Source organism: Terrapene carolina, unplaced genomic scaffold, assembly GCF_002925995.2.
Source record: "Terrapene carolina triunguis isolate 2854851 unplaced genomic scaffold, T_m_triunguis-2.0 Scaffold247, whole genome shotgun sequence".
In the NCBI taxonomy this organism is placed as follows: domain Eukaryota; kingdom Metazoa; phylum Chordata; order Testudines; family Emydidae; genus Terrapene; species Terrapene triunguis.
This window is the reverse complement of record NW_020664598.1, coordinates 9,515,766-9,533,960: the sequence shown is the minus strand read 5'-3', so window position 1 is coordinate 9,533,960 and position 18,195 is coordinate 9,515,766. Positions and strand designations below refer to the sequence as shown.

Below are 18,195 nucleotides of genomic sequence, written 5' to 3'. Positions count from 1 at the left end.
ATATATTGGCAAAATTCTGATTTAATCTGAGTGAACATATATTAGCTATTGTTGCTTTAAAATGTTTCTTAATATACCTTTAAGAGAAAATCTTTAGCTGTCAGAAACAGCTCTTCAGATTCGCTGGTCTTGCCTGTATCCTTCAGAAAATTAGCAGCATAGCATATTTGTGATGGACTCCCCGGGGTGCAACCTAAAACTGGGATACCACTGAGCCCGCTGGCTTACCAACCTGGGGTCCCTCTCACACTGTGATGCTGTGACAAACCTCTCCAGGTACTGCACGTAACACAGACCTCCACAGTCAGGGACACACCCAACTGTGTTACATGAATGCTCTTGCAAGCCAGTCACGAACCAACAATAGAGAGGCTCCAGCCAATTCCCCACAGCTCCCCAGCCTAGGATCCCACAGCTCTACCATCTTGTCCTGGTCAGACGCATGACCAGTGTAAGTTTATTACCCAGTCCGCCCCTCCCTCAATGTGGAGAGGACATGCCCCAGTTTTTGTTCCTGAGCAGATTCCCCAAGCAAAACACTCTGTTTTAGGTAAAATATAAAACAGATTTATTAACTACAGAAAGACAGATTTTAAGTGATTATAAGTGGTAAATATACAGATCAAAGTTGATTACCCAAGAAATAAAAGTAAAATCACAATTTGAGTTCTATAAACTAGACAGGATTTGAATCGAGCAGTGCCTCACCCTGATGGTATAGTTCCTTCCTGGAAAGATTCTTTGCTATATGGGTATGTCTACGCTAGCAGAGTTACAGCACCAGCAGCTACAGCGCTGCTCAGAGAGCACTGAAGGGAAACCACTGTTGTGTGTTCACACTGTCAGCTGCCTGCGCAATAGTGTGTTCACACTTGCGGCACTTGCAGCGGTATTCGGAGTGGCGCACTCTGGGCAGCTATCCCACAGAGCATCTCTTCCTCTTCTCCGCTAAGAGTTGTGGGAAGGTGGAGGGGGTTGCAGGGCATCCTGGGGCACCTTGACAGCAGCAAGGAGTAGTTCAACAACAGGCTGAGCAAGTGCAGAATGACTGTTGAGTGTGCTTTTGGCTGTTTAAAGGCCCACTGGCGCTGCCTATATGGGAGGCTGGACCTGGCCGATGACAATATTCCTATGCTTATAACCGCGTGCTGTACACTCCATAATATTTGTGAAGGGAAGGGTAAAAGCGTCACTCAGGGCTGGACCACTGAGGCTCAGCACCTGGAGGCTGAATTTGAACAGCCAGAGACCAGGGCTATTAGAGGGGCGCAGCATGGGCCATAAGGATCAGGGATGCCTTGAAGCAGCAATTTGAAGCTGAAAGCCACTAATATTTGTTGCTATGCTCAGGAGTGCAATGCTTGTAGTACTAGGAGGTGATTGTGATTGGTACAGACGATGCACTATGAAGGTTTAAGAAAACTGCCTGTTGCTTTGCAGGGCTCTGTTTGCTTTCAATTAATGGAATAAAGATTGCTTTCAAACCAACACAATTATTTTATTAAAAAACAACAACCGGAGGAGAGAGACAAACAAAAAACACATCAGCACTGTGGGGGATGGGGGAAGGGAGGGGCCCAGGAGGAGGTGGGGTCCCAGGATGGTTAAAGATTTATGTATATCCAGATATCATATCCAACCTTCTCCTCTGGAGTATAGTGCAGCAGGTACTGTAGTGTACTTCAGCAGGATTAAACTGCAGAGGGACAGGTGTTGAGTGCAGTGGGTACTGGGAGTCCGCAGGGTTGGACTGTGATGGGGCAGGAGTGGAATGCAGTGGGTACAGACTGGAGCCAGGAGGTTGATAAGCGTGTGTTGGCAGTGTCTGGGGGGCGCATGGGAAAGAGTTTTGCGACAGCGGCTGCAGGGGAGGGTGGGCACGGAGCTGCTTGGTTTGCAGTGCTAGTATTGCCTGGAGCATGTCCACTTGGTGCTCCATAGCGTTTAAGAGCCACACCGTGGCTTCGTTCTGGCGTGCCACATTCGCCTTTTGGTCCCTCTTCTCGCTGTCCCGCCACTCCTTCTATTCTTGTTTTTCAGCCGCGGAGTGCATCATGATATCACGCAGAAAGTCCTCCTTAGTTCTTTGTGGCCACTTTCTAATTCTGCACAGCCATTCAGCTGGTGATAACAAAGAGGGAGGCTGGGCTCCCAAGGTCATATCTGTGAAGCCAAAATGCAACATTTTACAGAAGCAGTATTGTTTGCAACACACAGACCACTGATTCCGTTATTTAAAACACAGCCACTGTTCACATACCTGTCACTAACTGGCTGACCCCAGGCAAGCACACATGAGCCACAAGACCCCCAAAATGGTGAGTAGCCACAGGGGCAGGGTAAATCACTCTTCCCGGACCCTACTGTACACTGGGCACATGGCTCTTAGGGAGAGAGCCAGCACTGGGGGGGGGTTGCTTATAACCATTACTGTCCCCACATTTTCCACGGGCTGTGTTCATTATGGAAGATATCTCGCTGCTGAGGGTGAGCAGGGAATCAAGGGAGGGTCTTCTCCAAGACTGCGGCTTCCACCCTGGCCCTTATGCAGCTTACTTGTGAGCAGCAATGGTCCCTCCCTCCCCCCCCTCCTCCCCCCCGTGATGGCAGAGTGGCATGGGAAAGTTACCCTTGATGGGGCAAGAAACAAAGCAGCTCTGCCAAAGAACCTGTGGCTGCGGATTGCCCAGTATCTCCATGGGAGTTTCATGGAGATCTCTGAGGCAGATTCCCGTGATGTGAGGGAGTCAACAACCTGTTCCGCCGCTCAGACTAGGCATGTGGTGGTACGTGCATCATACAGACACAAGCCTGCTTTCTGCAACCCTCCTGCCCCCAACAACTCGCTTCAGCGATTCCCAAATTCAAATCCACTTACCATGGGCCTCCTCTCCTGCTTGCGCTTTGCCAAGCTCCGACAGCTGTGACTGGCTAGCCTCCTCCAGAAAAGCTCCTGACTGCATGCCTCTCTGACCTCTGTGTCGTCCTCTGCCTCTGGGTCCCCCTCGCCCTCCACATCCTCATCCAAGATTTCCTCCTCCTGGCTCAGTCCATTCTCGACTGGCCACCAAAGTATCCACAGTGGCCTTCGCAGTGGAGGAATATCGCGTCCAGCTCTTTGTAGAACCAGCAGCTCGTGGGCGCAGCACCAGAATAGTGGTTTGCCTCCTGCGCCTTGTGGTAGGCGTTCCGCAGCTCCTTCACTTCACTCCTTCACACTGCAGTGTGTCCCGGTCATGGCCCCTTTCTGTCATGCATCGTGAAATCTGTCTGGCTGCTTCTGCTTCCATTTCTTTGTCAGCCTCCAGTTTTATCCATTCTCGGGTTTCCTCGGCCTCTAGCTGTCTTAGTTCCATGGCCCTCTGATGTGCAGCCTTCGGCTCATCCATTTCCATCTGTTCCAATTCTATTTGTCTCTTATGCATCTTTTCATTTTCTTCTACTTGCAACCGGTAGAGCTCCAACTTTTTGGTTGCTTCACTTTTGCTCATTTTCCTGCTTTTCCTGTCCTTACTTTCCTTTGCCGAAATAAGCAAACAGAAAATAACAAACCAGTAACTACTTTGTATGTTATCTAGCCAACACACTTAAAACTCACTTAAAATCACCACCAATGTCTTAAGGGCAAAAAGCTGTGCCCATGACCCTGCTCGCTGCGCCACTGTGACGAGTTGGACCCCCTTCTGCGATGCCACCTGATGTACTGGGATTTCACTGAGCCTCTCCTGCTCCACCAGCCTGGGCTCCCTCTCCCTGTTTTGCTGAATTAGGCTCCCCAGCCTCTTGCAGAACACACACACAGGTAGAGCCACACCCAGCTGCAGCCACAGACTGAAGTCAGCTCTGTGTGAGGGGACTCCCCCAGCACTCACATGCACACGCTTTTTTGGGAGATAAACCCAAAATAATACTGTCTTGCACTGTATAGCAAAATCTGCACAGCGCAAGCTCATAAAAATCTGCCCTCTTCCTCAATGTGAAGAGAGATGTGCATGACTTCTTACATAAACTGGGTTTAATAATAAAATAAATGTATTAACAATAAAAGGTAGATTTTAAGTGGTTAAAGGGATAACAAACTGAACAAAGCAGATTACCTTAGTAAACAAACAAAAAGCGCAAACTGAGCTTAACACACTACATAGGTAGGATACAAATTAGCAAATTCTTACCCTGAGTGATAAACAGGCTGGCAGATTCTTAAGGCACAGGTTGCCTTGGCTTTCCCAGGTTTTCATACACAGGCTAAAGATCTTAGCGTGGGACCATCACTTCTCACAGTTCAGTTTTTGTTCCCCAGGTGTTTTCAGGTGTGTTGTTGTAGGGAGAGTGAGGACCCCTCATGTTGTCATTGTCCCTCTTTTATATCTTCCCCCCACTTGCTGGAAAGCTTTTTTGCTGTGACCTGGGTCAAACAGTTTCCATTGTATAGAGCTATTTCTGAGAGGTTTCTATTGCACACAGTTCCTGGGGTAATCCTTATGCTTATGTGCATTTCTTCAATAAGACACTAACATTGTTTGGCCTCATCCAATGTAGAACATTTGAAATACAGAGACATGGTCAATATTCCCATCTTCAGATAAAAAATGATATATGCATACAAATTGGATAAACACATTCAGTAAAGCATAACCTTTCCAATGATTCCTTACACGAGTCATCTTGCATAAAGTACATCTCAGTTATGTCATATCCATATCATAAGCATATTTCCATAAAGAATATGGAGTGTAATGTCACAAAGATTACCTAGGATTTGAGAGAAAGTCACACAAATCTTTCCAGTTGCCACTCATTGTCATATGCCATGGTAACTCTTGATACACTCTCCAAAAATTGCTTTGCTGTTGGAAGTAGTGAGTAAAGACTCAATGTAAATGTGTCTTTTTGTTCAGGGAGTTCTGAAAAGAATTTAGGGTGCTTTCTCTGATGGGCGTGAGCATACCTGGTTACAAAAATAATCACATTTTAACCCTTTATTAATCTTTTACACTAGAGATATGTGCATAATCCCGCAGTTGTAGTACCCTTTTCCTTTGCAGTGCCACTTAGCTTGAAAGATAAGTCTTTCTATTATTCTTCCCCTTTTCCGGACTACTTCTGAGGAAAAGGATACAGTCAAATATATACAACTTCATTTTTTAGTTTAAAGATTCTTTCAAGATAACACTCTTGTTCCATTTAGTTAGCATTTTCAAATGCACCTGTGCTGACTGGTTTACAGTAATTTAAATGCAAGTGATCATATAACACTCAGTTGTACCTTGAAGGGATTGGCCTGCCTTTAAAGCACTGCAGATTTGCCAAGCCCCAGCAGGAACTCCAGGAATCATTGTGTTGAGACAGTCCTGAGTACAAGGACTGCTCCTAGTCACCTCAGGACTGGCTCTAACCATCCCAAAAGGAGAAGGTTGAAGGAGTTTTGCCTAAATAAGATTTGCAGACTCTGATCCTGTTTAAGCAACAACACATTCTGCTGAAACTCCAACCTGATCTTGCCCTGTAAACATTGCATCCCTTTAGTACATATGGCCAGTTTGGCCTCCTCCAGCTTGCAGATCCCAATAAAGGTAGGGAAATTAAAGACAGGCATTTCAGCCAAAACACAGAAGTTCTAGTTGAAGTAAATCATAAACTAAAATTGGTACATTCATGTTTTAAATGATTTTTAAGTGAGAACATCTAGGGAAAGCACTTACTATAAAAGTATTGTATGACAGTCCAAAGCTTTAAAAAAACACCAAACATCACAGTTTGAGAAACTCAGATTCCCTGGATGCAGTCTGTTTTTTCTTGAACAATTTGCCCACTACATCTTACTACACCTGATCTTACTTACCAAGCAGCTGATGCTCTCTGGCTTCTTGTAAGGCCTGTGACTTAAGTGCAATAGGCCATCAGGTTTTTCCAGGATCTACTTTGAGGTAGAATTACGAAATGCTGCCCAGTGACATAGAGTTACTTTATATTCATCTGCACAGCCCAGAATGTTCAAAAGGTGCAGGATCTCATTGTCAGCCAGCCCACAACAAGAAGCACCTAGTAAGCACAAAGCATCTGCCACACAGCCTTTTATTCCTAAAAAGGACAAAAAGAAATTTAGTTAACCTGGACAGCATTTAAAATACTATTTAGTACAACTTAAGCACCGGTAATTGTTCTAAAATCTCTTTGTGAATGTGTTTTCTTGAATTTTGTTGTATTAAAAAAGTAGGATCAGGACATGAAGCTTGCTACAAAGCTGCAGATCTACAGAACCGTTGTTTAGCAACTCTGTTGTATGACAATGAATTGTGGGGGCTAAGAAAGGCTGAAGAGCACTAAATTTATTATTTTTATTCTTGTCATCTTCATCAACATTATGTGGCAGGACAAGATCAGAAGTGAGGATATTCAAAGCCAAACCAGCAACCACCTCTATCAGCGCTGATTCGATTTCAGCAGCTTTGTATGGACATATTAGGAGGGAAGACCAACAAATTCCAAAGTGTGTTTGCAAAGGAATGCTGCTACACCACTGGCAATCATGTGGTTAATGAGGCTTTCGTGGAATGATAAGATCTATTTATGCAATGGCTATATGAATAATCAGCTTTCAGGCTTGATTCTCCACTGCCTTGCACTTTGTGGAGTCATTTACACCCATATAAATTCTGTGCAAATCAGTATGGTAGCTTTTTATATCCACTTTGCATATGTTAAGGACTGTGCAAGTGCAAGCCCATCAAGAATCAGCCCCTTCACTTTTTAATTACTTTTTTGTTTAAAGACTTAATTTTGAAACCACTATTGCAGCAGATTGGAAACTGGCTCTGTCTCTTCCATAAGGTTCCCAGTGCCACATATGTCACATTTCAGCAGGACACCAACAACCAGAAATAGGATCAGAAATGTCAATTGTAACTAAAAATTGTAAGCCAAATTCTGTTGTTGAACCACTTGGCCATAAAGACAGGCACGGTGGCATACTGCAAATGCAGCAATATTATATGTCCAAATAACAGCATGTAGCTGTGTGATGGGGTGTACAAATCCCACACTGGAAAGCAAGGATTAAGGAACAGCTCTGGGCCCAGGCAGCCCCACTCAGCCACACTGGCTACAAAGACTCCACAAGCTGAAAGTGGGGCTTAAAATGGGAAGCAGAGCAGCTCAGAGGCAGGCAACTAAAGGGAGCAGACGGCTGCTCTGAGAGCAAGTACTGCCCAGGAGATCATTGCCTGAGACCTGACAATGCAGACCTGAGCAAACCTACAAAGGAGAGGCAGGTGACTGATTGATTGTGCAGGTCATAGACTTTATTTGAGATTATTTGATTCACTCTGTGGAGAGAAGGAGACATGGATAGGAAGTCATCCAGAGGGTGGCTACTTCATACCCAGGGGCGGCTCCAGGCACCAGCGCAGCAAGCGCGTGCCTGGGGCGGCAAGCCGCGGGGGGCGGCGTGCCGGTCACCATGAGGGTGGCATTCAGGCAGCCTTTGGTGACATGCCTGCAGGAGGTCCGCCGGTCCCGCGGCTTCGGCGGCAATTCGGCGGCGGGTACGCCGAAGCCACGGGACTGGCAGATCACCCACAGAAACGCCGCCGAATCCACGTGATCAGCAAACCGCCCGCAGGCGTCCCACCGAAGGCCGCCTGACTGCCATGCTTGGGACGGCAAAAAACATAGAACAGCCCTTGTTCATACCCCAAGGTGCAGAGCATAACTGCCCACCATTGGACCCTGGACTGGAGCCCAGTAGAGAGTAGGTCCAGGCTCCCATACTCCATTCCAAAAAGATGTGACAACAACAGGAGCCTTCCCCTCAGGGAAGAGCCCAGCTGGTGAAGACCTTGATCATTCAAGGACTCAGACCTCAAAGTGCCCCTATTAAAGGGAAGGACAGAAAACTCTGGGAGCTGAGGGGGACAGGGGGCTGTGAAGGACAGGACTGTATTTTTAACGGGGAGACCACCTGCCACACCCCAACCTGACCACCAGGTGGCACTGTTGGTGGTTGCTCACCTTCTACAAGCAGCTATATGCATTACCCAGACTTGGAAGTTAGTTATTATTCTAGGAATAAAATTTATCTGCATGGATAGTTGTGAGGCTGTGCAATCGCCACTGTGGGTCAAGGGGCTTAAGCAGACTTAAGTGCAGGCCACTCCCCTTAACCCATTGGCCCTGCCCTGAAATACCCTTTTGCTACTACTCATTGAGGGCCTATGAGGTGGTTTCTCTGGAGTTTTTGGTAGAAGCAGGACTCTTCCCATTTTCCCCATCCACCGGCTGGTTTGCTGGCATGTGCAGTGGACAGAAAAAGTTGACATTTCATTTTAATATACATTTTGCAGTGTATTCCCACTGAAAAGTGGTTCTTTTCCTTTTGGACTAGTTGGCTATGCAAATAATGGTACTAGTGTTCCTTTAATAAACTTTTCAGTCTCAAAAAAAGAGCATTATGAATAAGATATTCTGAGGACACTTACTTTTGTGAGAAGCCTGAAAACCTGAAGATACTTCTTTTCTTTTGATGCTCTTTTCTGAGTCTATTCTCCAGCTATAGTCTTTGATCCAACGTGTAAGAACTAATAGCCACAGTTCCTGAATAGAAAGTTTTTCCAAATATTCATTAAGACATTGATGCTGATTTCTGTATATTCCACATACACAAAGCTCAGTGACCAAGATTGCTAGTTGTAATGGCCTCATGTTTTACTCATGATGTCTCTGACTTGAGGAGGCAGGATTTCCTTGTCTGGCACTGATAAATGTTGCTGAACGATTCTTATTTGTGTATCTTCATTGGGAGCATTACAAAGATTCACCATTTGGACATCTGAACGTGCACTGAGTGCTTTGTGGGACAGATCAGAACAGAGAGAAGTCATGATAAATTTGCAGTGAGGTGGTAATGTAGTGGATAATCAGGAATAATCTTTTACCTGGTAAAAAGATTTAGAGAAAGAAATATATATTTGAACAATAACTGCAAAGCTATACCGATGAACTTTGCAAACTTAGCTTAATACATCCTCACAGTGAGGTGCAGATGATGCAATGCATTCTGCTGGTTATTTAGCCCCTTCTCATGCAACTTTCTCATATTTTCTTAAGAGCGTTATGGCAAATATAAGAAAAATACTCCTTAGAAGTAATAGGCTACAATCAATTTGCCTCAGTCTTCCTTGCCAGAATTAAAAGGCACAATACCCGTGGTTTACTAATGGGAGAGCAATCTTACAGTCCACTAGGGTGTGCTACCATCCCACAAATACCTCACAGTTGATTTCACAGCATATTCTATGCTCAAGAGTTCAAATCACGTGTAGGCTTTTTGTTAGAGAAGTAAAGATTGGGGCTAAAGGACAACGGAAGCCTAAAAATGGACTTGTGGTTATTTCTAGCTAGAGATGCTTCAGAACTAAAATGTAAGAATTCTCCACTAGCAATACTTTCAACAAGCAGCATTTTGGTACTGTAAATGGATGGGGGTGAAAAGAAATCTTTCTTCCAATGTCATCATTACTCCATTATACCCACACCAAACTACTGATGCAATAAAAAAGGCAATTAATCTCTGAGTTAATTGCTCTTGAAAAGAGACAGCGGAAATTAAACGTAAAATCAAGCCTGTAAAAATCAAGTATGTGCTCTCGGGCCCTTCTAATTCTAAGAGCAAGTGCTATGTGTCTCACTGGAAAGCTATAGATTTCACTCTCCAGTGCCTGTGGCTAATTTTTCAAATCATTTACACTAATGTAAATCTGGAGTAACCTTACAGGAAGTCAGTGGAGCTACACTGGTCTAAAACTAGTGTAAATGAGAGGAGAATTAAGCCCCCTATCTTTAGCCTTTGTAGTTTGTGAGAATATCAGACTTTAAACCTATCACTGGCTCAGGACTGTATATATAGCCCATCCTAGCTCTTAGGCCAAAGATTTTTCTGTGGGGAGGAGGAGAAGGACTTTTAAAATGGCAGCCTTTTTAAGCTGTTCAAGGTTTTAGAATGTTAGAATAAGTTCTGGTGTAAAGGGTGTAATAAGCAGAGCTGCAGGTGAGCTGATCAAAGGACCAGGATAAATGTCATTTGTCTATCACATGACTATTACCACCACATATGTGATACATATTCTTATATAATATATGTGAGCCTGGCCAAGAAGAGAACAATGTGGGAGTGTGACAGGGCGTACCTACCCCACACCAGCCCCGAGAGGGCTAACTCTGCTTTGCAGGCTGAGGAAGCCCCGCCCCTCTGACCCTGCTGGGCATGCTCAGCCCGGAAGCAGCATATAAAAGGTAGCAGCCCAGGTCAGTCTGGGTAGGCTGCTGGAGGGGAAGGAGGCAGGCTCTCTCTAAGGAGTTGCTACAGGCTGTGACTGTGGGACCATGGCTTGCAGTGTTCCAGACAGACTCCAGGCTGCCTGATGAGGCCCGAGAAGGGATCGCACCAGTGGGAGCCTGGCCATTTGAGGACCCCAGAGGAACTGGGGAACTTAGATGAGGGGGAAAGGATAAGAAGCAGCCCAGGGGACTTAAACTTTTTGCTGGTGAGTGAACTGGGGAACCAATCAGCATGTTTTGGGAGGATCCCTGCTGACTCAGTGGTCAGCACCCCCACTACCACCAGGGCCCTGGCTGGGACTTGGATAAGCAGGGAGGGCCTGAGTCACCTTACTTGGGGTGCCACACACCCCTGAGTGGTGCCCCCACTCCCCCATCAGGCCATGCAATCCCACAGAGGTGGGCTGCTTTATGGACTCTGGCCACTGGGCCATGCTGCCTTGAGTGGAAAGGTGACCTTATTGATGCCAGCCACTAGGCCATACTACCATGTTTATAGTAGAGGTCATCTGCATGAGAACTAACTGGTTGCAGTACAGCCTTTTCCCTTCTTTTGGACCACATGTAACCCAATACCCCATAGTGGGGTGTACCTACCCCATGCCAGGGAGAGACTTTAGAATTCAAATATGGGAAAGCAGTTCAGGGATTCAGGTCTCAGTAATAATGAAAATGGATAAATCACACATGATCACATTGGTAACAGTCCCCACTAGGAGTCCTGTCTTCACAGCCTTGGGTGGCTGTGCAGCAGCAAACACAACAGAATAAAAGAGACACGATAAAGGTTCTAATGCTGTTGTGTGTTTCTAGCATTTAAGAGCTTTCCATCAAATGAAAACTTTTGAAGAACTTCATAATGACTCTGCTAAACTGAGTTTGTTTTATTGTTACTTCATTATCCCAACACCCCTCCTAACCCTCAGTTGTCTCTGTTTGTCCACCTGTTCTATCCTGTTTACCACCTAGACTGTGAGCTCTCTGGGGCAGGGTCTTTCTGTCCCAAACTGTCTTGCAGGTGACATTTTAACCTTCACTCAGTAATATAAGAGAGAATATTTGCTATATTTATAATTAAAGGGGCAACTATGTAATGCCACATCTATGTTGTGCTATCCAAACAATAAGCTAGCTCCTCAGCTAGTGTAAATTGGCGTCGTTCCACTGACTCCAACTGAGCTCTGCTGATTTATACCAGCTGAGGGTCTGACCAAGTTTGTGTAGGTACCATGTAGAAATAGTGCTTCCGTTGCAATAGCTGCAGTTGCCCATCTGGAAAAACAAAAACAGAAGTGATACTATTAAGCAATATGAAGCCCTCTTTGAGCCAAATTCTCTGTTGGTGCAAATGGGCCAAACTTCATTTAAGTCAATGGAGCTGTGCTGATTTACACGAGCAGCGATCGTGGCTATTTTTCTTTTCTGTCTCCTTCTGAACTAAAGCCGCAATCCAGCAAAGCACTTAGGTACATGCTTTACTTTAGGTATGTCAATGGTCTCACTGACTTCTATGTTAAGCATGCACCTAAGCGCTTTGCTGGTAGGAGGCCCTAAAGGAATTAATAAAAAAAATGGCCAAAGCTGTTGTGGAGCCAAAACGACTTTGCAGCAGATGCTACATCTTGTGTGTTTACCATGGTTGTCCAGTTTGACCTAAAATCTTTCAGTTGTAGAGAACGATAGAAAATCTGATAACTCTTCTCTCATTTGAGAGAAATGATATTCTTTGTTACGTGTGTTCTCACTCTCTTGCACTACAGTATGACTGTAACATATTGCTGCAGGTGTAGATAACCAGCAATACAAACGTAAAGACTGGTTTGTGTTTGTTTAAACTTTACATTAACTGCACAATGCAATCTGTACTACAGTTATTCCCCTAGGTATAATTTATCTAAACCTCACAGATTTTACCTTCTGCATTGAGACTTCTGAAAGACCATTCATTCCAGTCAGTTCATCTATTTCAGGGGTGACCAAACTGACTTGCGAGCTGCATGTGGCTCCTTTACAGTTAAAGTACGGTTCGCAGAGCCCCCTATTCTCTGCCTACCAGACTGGGGAGGAGAACCTGGGACTTCAACCCTGCGGTGGGATGGTGGGGCTAGGGGCTTCTACCAGAGATGACTGGTGCCTGCTGAGAGTGTTGGGGAGGCACAATTTAGAGGTTCAGCCCCCCAAAAGCTTGAGTCACACACATCAGGCACGCTCCCTTCTTACCCTCAGCAGCCCCCCCCCTGCAGCTCCCAGATGTTAGCTCTGAAGGGAGGGGCCGCTGCTTTAGCTCCCAGAGACAAGTTGCAGCAAAAGCAGCAGCTGTCCCTCAGCTCCCAGCTGTTTGCTACCGCCTCTCCCCATGGCCGCAGCTCTTAGCTTGCTAGCTTCTGCAGTTGCCGTGCAGGGAAAGGGCCCAGCAGCACCATGTGACCGAGCGGGGCCAGCAAACCCTGGCAAAAATCGGGGGGGACGTGCCCACCCCAACATGTTGCTTCTGGCTTCGGCCTGGCAGGGAGGTTGGTCTCAGGGCTTCAGCCCCCCGGGTGTGCCTGCTGGGGCTCAGGATTTCAGCAGGAGCGGGGCTTTAGCCCTGAACCCTGGCAGGCAACTCCCACAGGGCTGAAGCCCCAAGGCCCCCCTCTCCACAGGGCTGAAGTCCCAAGCGTTGGCAGGCATGCCCTGACTCTCGAAAATCTGAAAATTGTTGTATGCGGCTCAGAGGGTCAGTAAGTTTGGCCACCCCGATCTATTCCATCTATTACAAGTACACATGGCATTAAGCTGATAGATGCCATGAAGACTTCAGCAATAACTAGGGTTACCACCTTTCTAATTGCTGGTAACTGGACCCCGAGGCCCTGCCCCTGCTCTGCCTTCCCCGCCTCAAGGCCCCACTGCTCCACCTCTTCCCTCCCCCCCCCCCCCCCCCAGACCCCATCCCCATTGCTTGCTTCTCTTCCTCCTCCCACCATTGCTCACTGGATCGTCTCAAGGAGCCTGCCTGCAGGTAGGAGGCAGTCTTGGCTGAGCAGGGGCTGGCACAGGTTAAATGACCTGGGACCTCCTCCCACCCTGTGGTAACCAGACTTCTGGTTCGGGTGTCATGCAGGGCTCAAGCATCACATAAGCAGCAGCACAACGCTCCAGGGGACGTTCCTCTTAACCAGGGCAGGGTGAGCAGAGCAGCTGCCCAAGCTGCAAAGCAGGGTGGGAGGGGTGGAAAAATGGGGCAGATGGAAAAAAACAATAGGGGGTAGAGCCCTGCAATGGGACTGGGATTCCGCATGTCCTGTTACCATACCAGGCCGGGTGCCCAGCTCTGTAGGCAGCACCCCCACCAGCAGCAGCGCAGAAGTAAGGGTGGCATGGTATGGTAATGAGACCCGTGGGATCCCAGTCCTGCAACAGTGCTCTACACCTATCATTTTCTTTTTCATCCACCCCATTTTTCTGCCCTCCCTTGCTTTGCACCCTGGGCAGCTGCCCTGCTCATCCCGTCCTGGTTACGCCCCTGATGGATACAACTGTATTGAGAATTTTAAGAAAAACACATTTCAGAGCAAAAAATATAGGTTTTTTTTTTTACTTTTGTAATTACTGTACCAAGCCCAGAGGTGCCGGGGCTATGAACTGCCAACCCTGATCCCCAGCAAGCCCTGGCACAAATTCAGCACTGCCTATGTCTTATACAATCACTGCATGTACAATTGTCAAAAGAATACTTGCTTTTTCAGAAATAATTTAAATAAATCTTCAAACTGAAGACTATAACATTTCAATACACTTTATCTTGGTGTTAATGCCTGGAAAGTGATTGAGTCACCACCTCAGAGAATGTTCATGCTCATTTTGAATGTCACTAGTGGCAAATGTAGCCAAGATCTCAAACTGCCTTTGATTCGTCAGAGGGCAAAGATAACTTATACCGCTTTGCAGCAAAAGCTTCATGATAAGAGTGTTCAAGACTGTGTTCATGACTTAAGGAATAAAAGAAACCATTAGAAAAGGTTTGCTAAACTTTGGTGAAGACTAGTTAAGCAAAATCTCTTAATTTATTTTTAAGAGATCAAACTTCCTTTGGACTTTCTTATATATTGTCTTTGTACTGTACACTACAACAGAACGTTAATGAAAGTGAACTTCAATATGCAAACAATATAATCTAAGTAAAGTAATCAACACTTAGTTATACTGTACTTCAGATTATGCCATGACCAGGACAAGGCCTAGCTTTTTTTATTTCCTAACTCTTTCAAATGTTTTCTAACAAACAATAATTCCACTTTTGTGTAATTATCAGAGTTGGGTAAACCCGCTTTTTTGCAAAACCCAAGTTTTTGCAAACTTCATCTGTGGTTTCTTGGTTTAGAAAATCCAATAACAGAGTTGGTTTGGATCTGGGTTCCATTTTATCTCAACCCCTGAAAATCAGAGGGATTGAGATGAATGATTCTAATTTCCCATATCTCAGAAGAATGAGCTGCAAAACACCTATAAAGCTTGTTACAAATAAAATTTTATTCACAGGTATATAGGTGCCACTTTATTCTGCTCTGAGTTCCCATCTCCTCCAGATGCCTGTATGTACTCCCACAGCATTTGTACTCTTTATTTAGGAAACATTTAGAAAGAACTCAATCCTGAAAGTGTGTTTTTAACAGAGTTCTAGGAATATTGTGCTGCTTTTGTTCAAATTTCTGAATTACTAACCTGTATTTTCAGGCTTCAAAGCAGGAAAAAGTTTTTCAATTACATCTGACCAGTCTTTGAAAACTCTCTCTCCAAATTCACACAGATCTCTTGAACATCTGACAGGTAGTCCTTTGAACTCTCTTAATCTTAATTCTTCATAGTCACGGTCACATGCCCGATAGAAAAATATTCTTCACTCTTCTCCATCTGCAGCATTCAATAGTTTGTCATCAGTGTAGCAATAATCTCTGAAGTAAAAATATTGATACTGCAAATCATTCAGAAAAACTGCATGGATTATTTCCATCTCAGGCTGCAGTGTTGGTTTCCTTCATGAAGAACCCAAGGATAACCATTCTTTGCTGCAAAATAGAGTGTTTTTCTATTTTGGATAAACTTTGAATGTCCGGTGAACAAAGAGGTAAGGACAATGAGGTTTTCAGGGTGAAACACGCCACATGTCTGGCCCAGCATGCAAAGAAAGAAGAGTGAGGAGCTTGTTATGTAGTCCAGACAAAGCTTTAGCTGTAGACAGGAATGTTGTTTGTGAAGTCTTGAGCAGGATGGATTTTGTACCTCTTCTGTTGACCATCTCAGATCAATCGCTTTGAAATATGTCATTTGTAAAGTGCAGAGTTTATTAAGTCAAGGGAAAATGTTGTTTGCCAAGTAATCTTTCTTCTTGGAAGTCCTTTAACGTTGAACATGTTAAGGCTGAATAGATGACCAGTGTGTGAAATGAAAACAGTGGTCTTCTCTTTTTTTCACTTAAGCACACTGGAGTATGGCATATTTCCAACGTCTTATTCATACGCAAAAAAGAACTTCAGGTACATTGTATTTCAACACTTTTCAACTTCCAGTGCTTCTAAAACATTAAAGCAGGGAAACATGGAGACACTTAGGCTGCCAGCCTTTCTTTGCTCTGAGTCAGTACTGAGCCAGTATCCCACCATGGGTTTAGGGGACGTTCTACTGCAGGCAGATCCAACTTTCAGGTTACGCATATATGGGACAACTTTGGGACAACTGCATGTGCATTTTTCCTTCATGGTCCAGCAAGGGCACCCACTCTAGGCTCCAGGCTTCCCCAGCTGTCACCCCAGCTCTCTTGTGTAAAGACACGTTTCTCTTCCTTGTCCTGATTGGAGTATTTCCAGGCTGCACAGTTCCCAGACTACACTTTGATACCCCCAGCAAAAGACAGACTGCCGGAGCTGTAACTAGACATTTTAACACCCTGGGATGAGAAAGCATATTTGCTCCCCCCGCTGGGTTTTTTTTCAGCAATTCTTTACCCCATTTTTGCACTCCTGTGGCTTTGTGCCCTGGGCATCTGCCCCACTCACCCCACCCTGCAGCCTGCCTAACCAGGCCTGCTTTACTTCTCTCAGAGAATTTATTGCCAGTTAAGCTACCACACAGCTCTTTCTAAGCAACTATATTTTTTTCTCAAGGTAAAAGCATGACAGAGAAAACACATTAAAAGAACCTACATGCATGTTAATAAGATTACCAGCAGTAACCCCACCTCCAGAAAGGGTTCTGGATGGTGTATAATCCTTCAAACCTCACCTGAGGATTTTTTTGTGGTCACACATTCATAACAGCTTTCACTCAGATCAATAATACAGAATGGGCCAAGTCCTTCCAACCCATTTGGCCCCATGTCCACAGATGGTGCTGTCCATTTCTTGGATCAGTAAGTAAATCCTGAGCCAGTTTTTAACTCAGACTATTTAACCAAGAGTCCTCTCTTTATGTGTTAGTTCCTGAATAAACTACTATGAACCAATATATGCAAGCCTCTGTCCAGGTGGTGGTAGCTCCTATAAGATGTTACAACCTGAGTAAATTTGCCTAACCACCCCCCCACCTCACTGTTCTTAGTTCCTGGAGGTCTATGGTCCCCGCCCCCATTTTTTATTTTTAATACAGTGAACTCCTAAAATACTTGAACTTAATTCAAAAGGATTTGTACAGAATATTGCATGATATTGTCCTATCTGTCACAGTCATTAAAGATCCTGTGACACTTTTAACACATTAACCCCTATGTTATGACTAATTGCAATTTCATAGATTCTAGGACTGGAAGGGACCTCGAGAGGTCATCGAGGTGTGTACTCTGCCCCCCAAAACACCCTGCAGTTTCTGTTAGTGACAGGGCTGTAGGATTGCCAACCCTCCCGCTTTCGCCAGGAGTCTCCTGGAATCGGGCTCTATCTCCCAGAGGCTAGTTCACCCAAACTGGGAGATTTTGGGCGCTAGCGGTCCAGCGTTGCAATGGAGCTAAGGCAGGCTCTCTTACCTGCAACGGCTCCGCTCCCAGAAGCAGTCAGCACCATCCTGGCCAGAGACCGCACCCCCTCCCACACCTCAACCTCCTGCCCCAGCCCAGACCCTGCACCCAAACTCCCTCCCAGAGCCTGATCCCACAGCCCCTGCTGCACCCAAACTCCCTCCCAGAGCCTGTACCACCTCCCGTACCCCAACCCTCTGGCCCAGCCTGATGAAAGTGAGTGAGGATGGGAGAGAGCAAGTGATGGAGGGAGGGGGGAGGGAGTGACTGGGGGAGGGGCCTCAGAGAAGGGGCAGGACAGGGGCTTGGCCTTGGAGAAGGGGCAGGGCAAGCGTCTTTGGGTTTGCACAATTAGACAGCTGGCAACCCTGCAGTGTTGTCTAGCACTTTCCGGCCCAGAGCAGGATTACAGTGGGGAGGGGGTGTACAGGGTTCACACGCATTCAAGCTTATAAATTAAATTAAATTTATGTGAGACTCCTACTATGATGATGACTCCTGTCACATGGAGCCAGCTGCTACACCCAGTGCACAGGTAGAGCGGGCCACCCTCCAGGATTATCCTGGAATCTCCAGAAATTAAATATTAATATTAAAGCTTATGTCATGTGATGAAACCTCCAGGAATATGTCCCACCAAAATTGGTAACCCTAGACACATAGGGTGCAAAAGGCAGGGGCTACAGTGGTGGCTGCGGGAATCTCACTGCTTTGGGATGGCAGATGTCAGGAGCACGTTTTCAAAGGGATCTAGGAGCCCAATGATGCAGCTGGTGCCTAGGGGCACTTTTACCATCTTTAGGTGCCTAAATACCTTTAAAAATCTGGCCCTAAACTACTGCAGAGGTTGGGGGCGTGGCCACTATGGC

General features: G+C 45.7%; 1 pseudogene; it reads right to left on the bottom strand.

Annotated features, from left to right (window-relative positions):
- Positions 1–15,835, bottom strand: part of LOC112105818 — a 31,705-nt pseudogene extending 15,870 nt beyond the window's left edge.
- Positions 15,836–18,195: the final 2,360 nt, after the last annotated feature.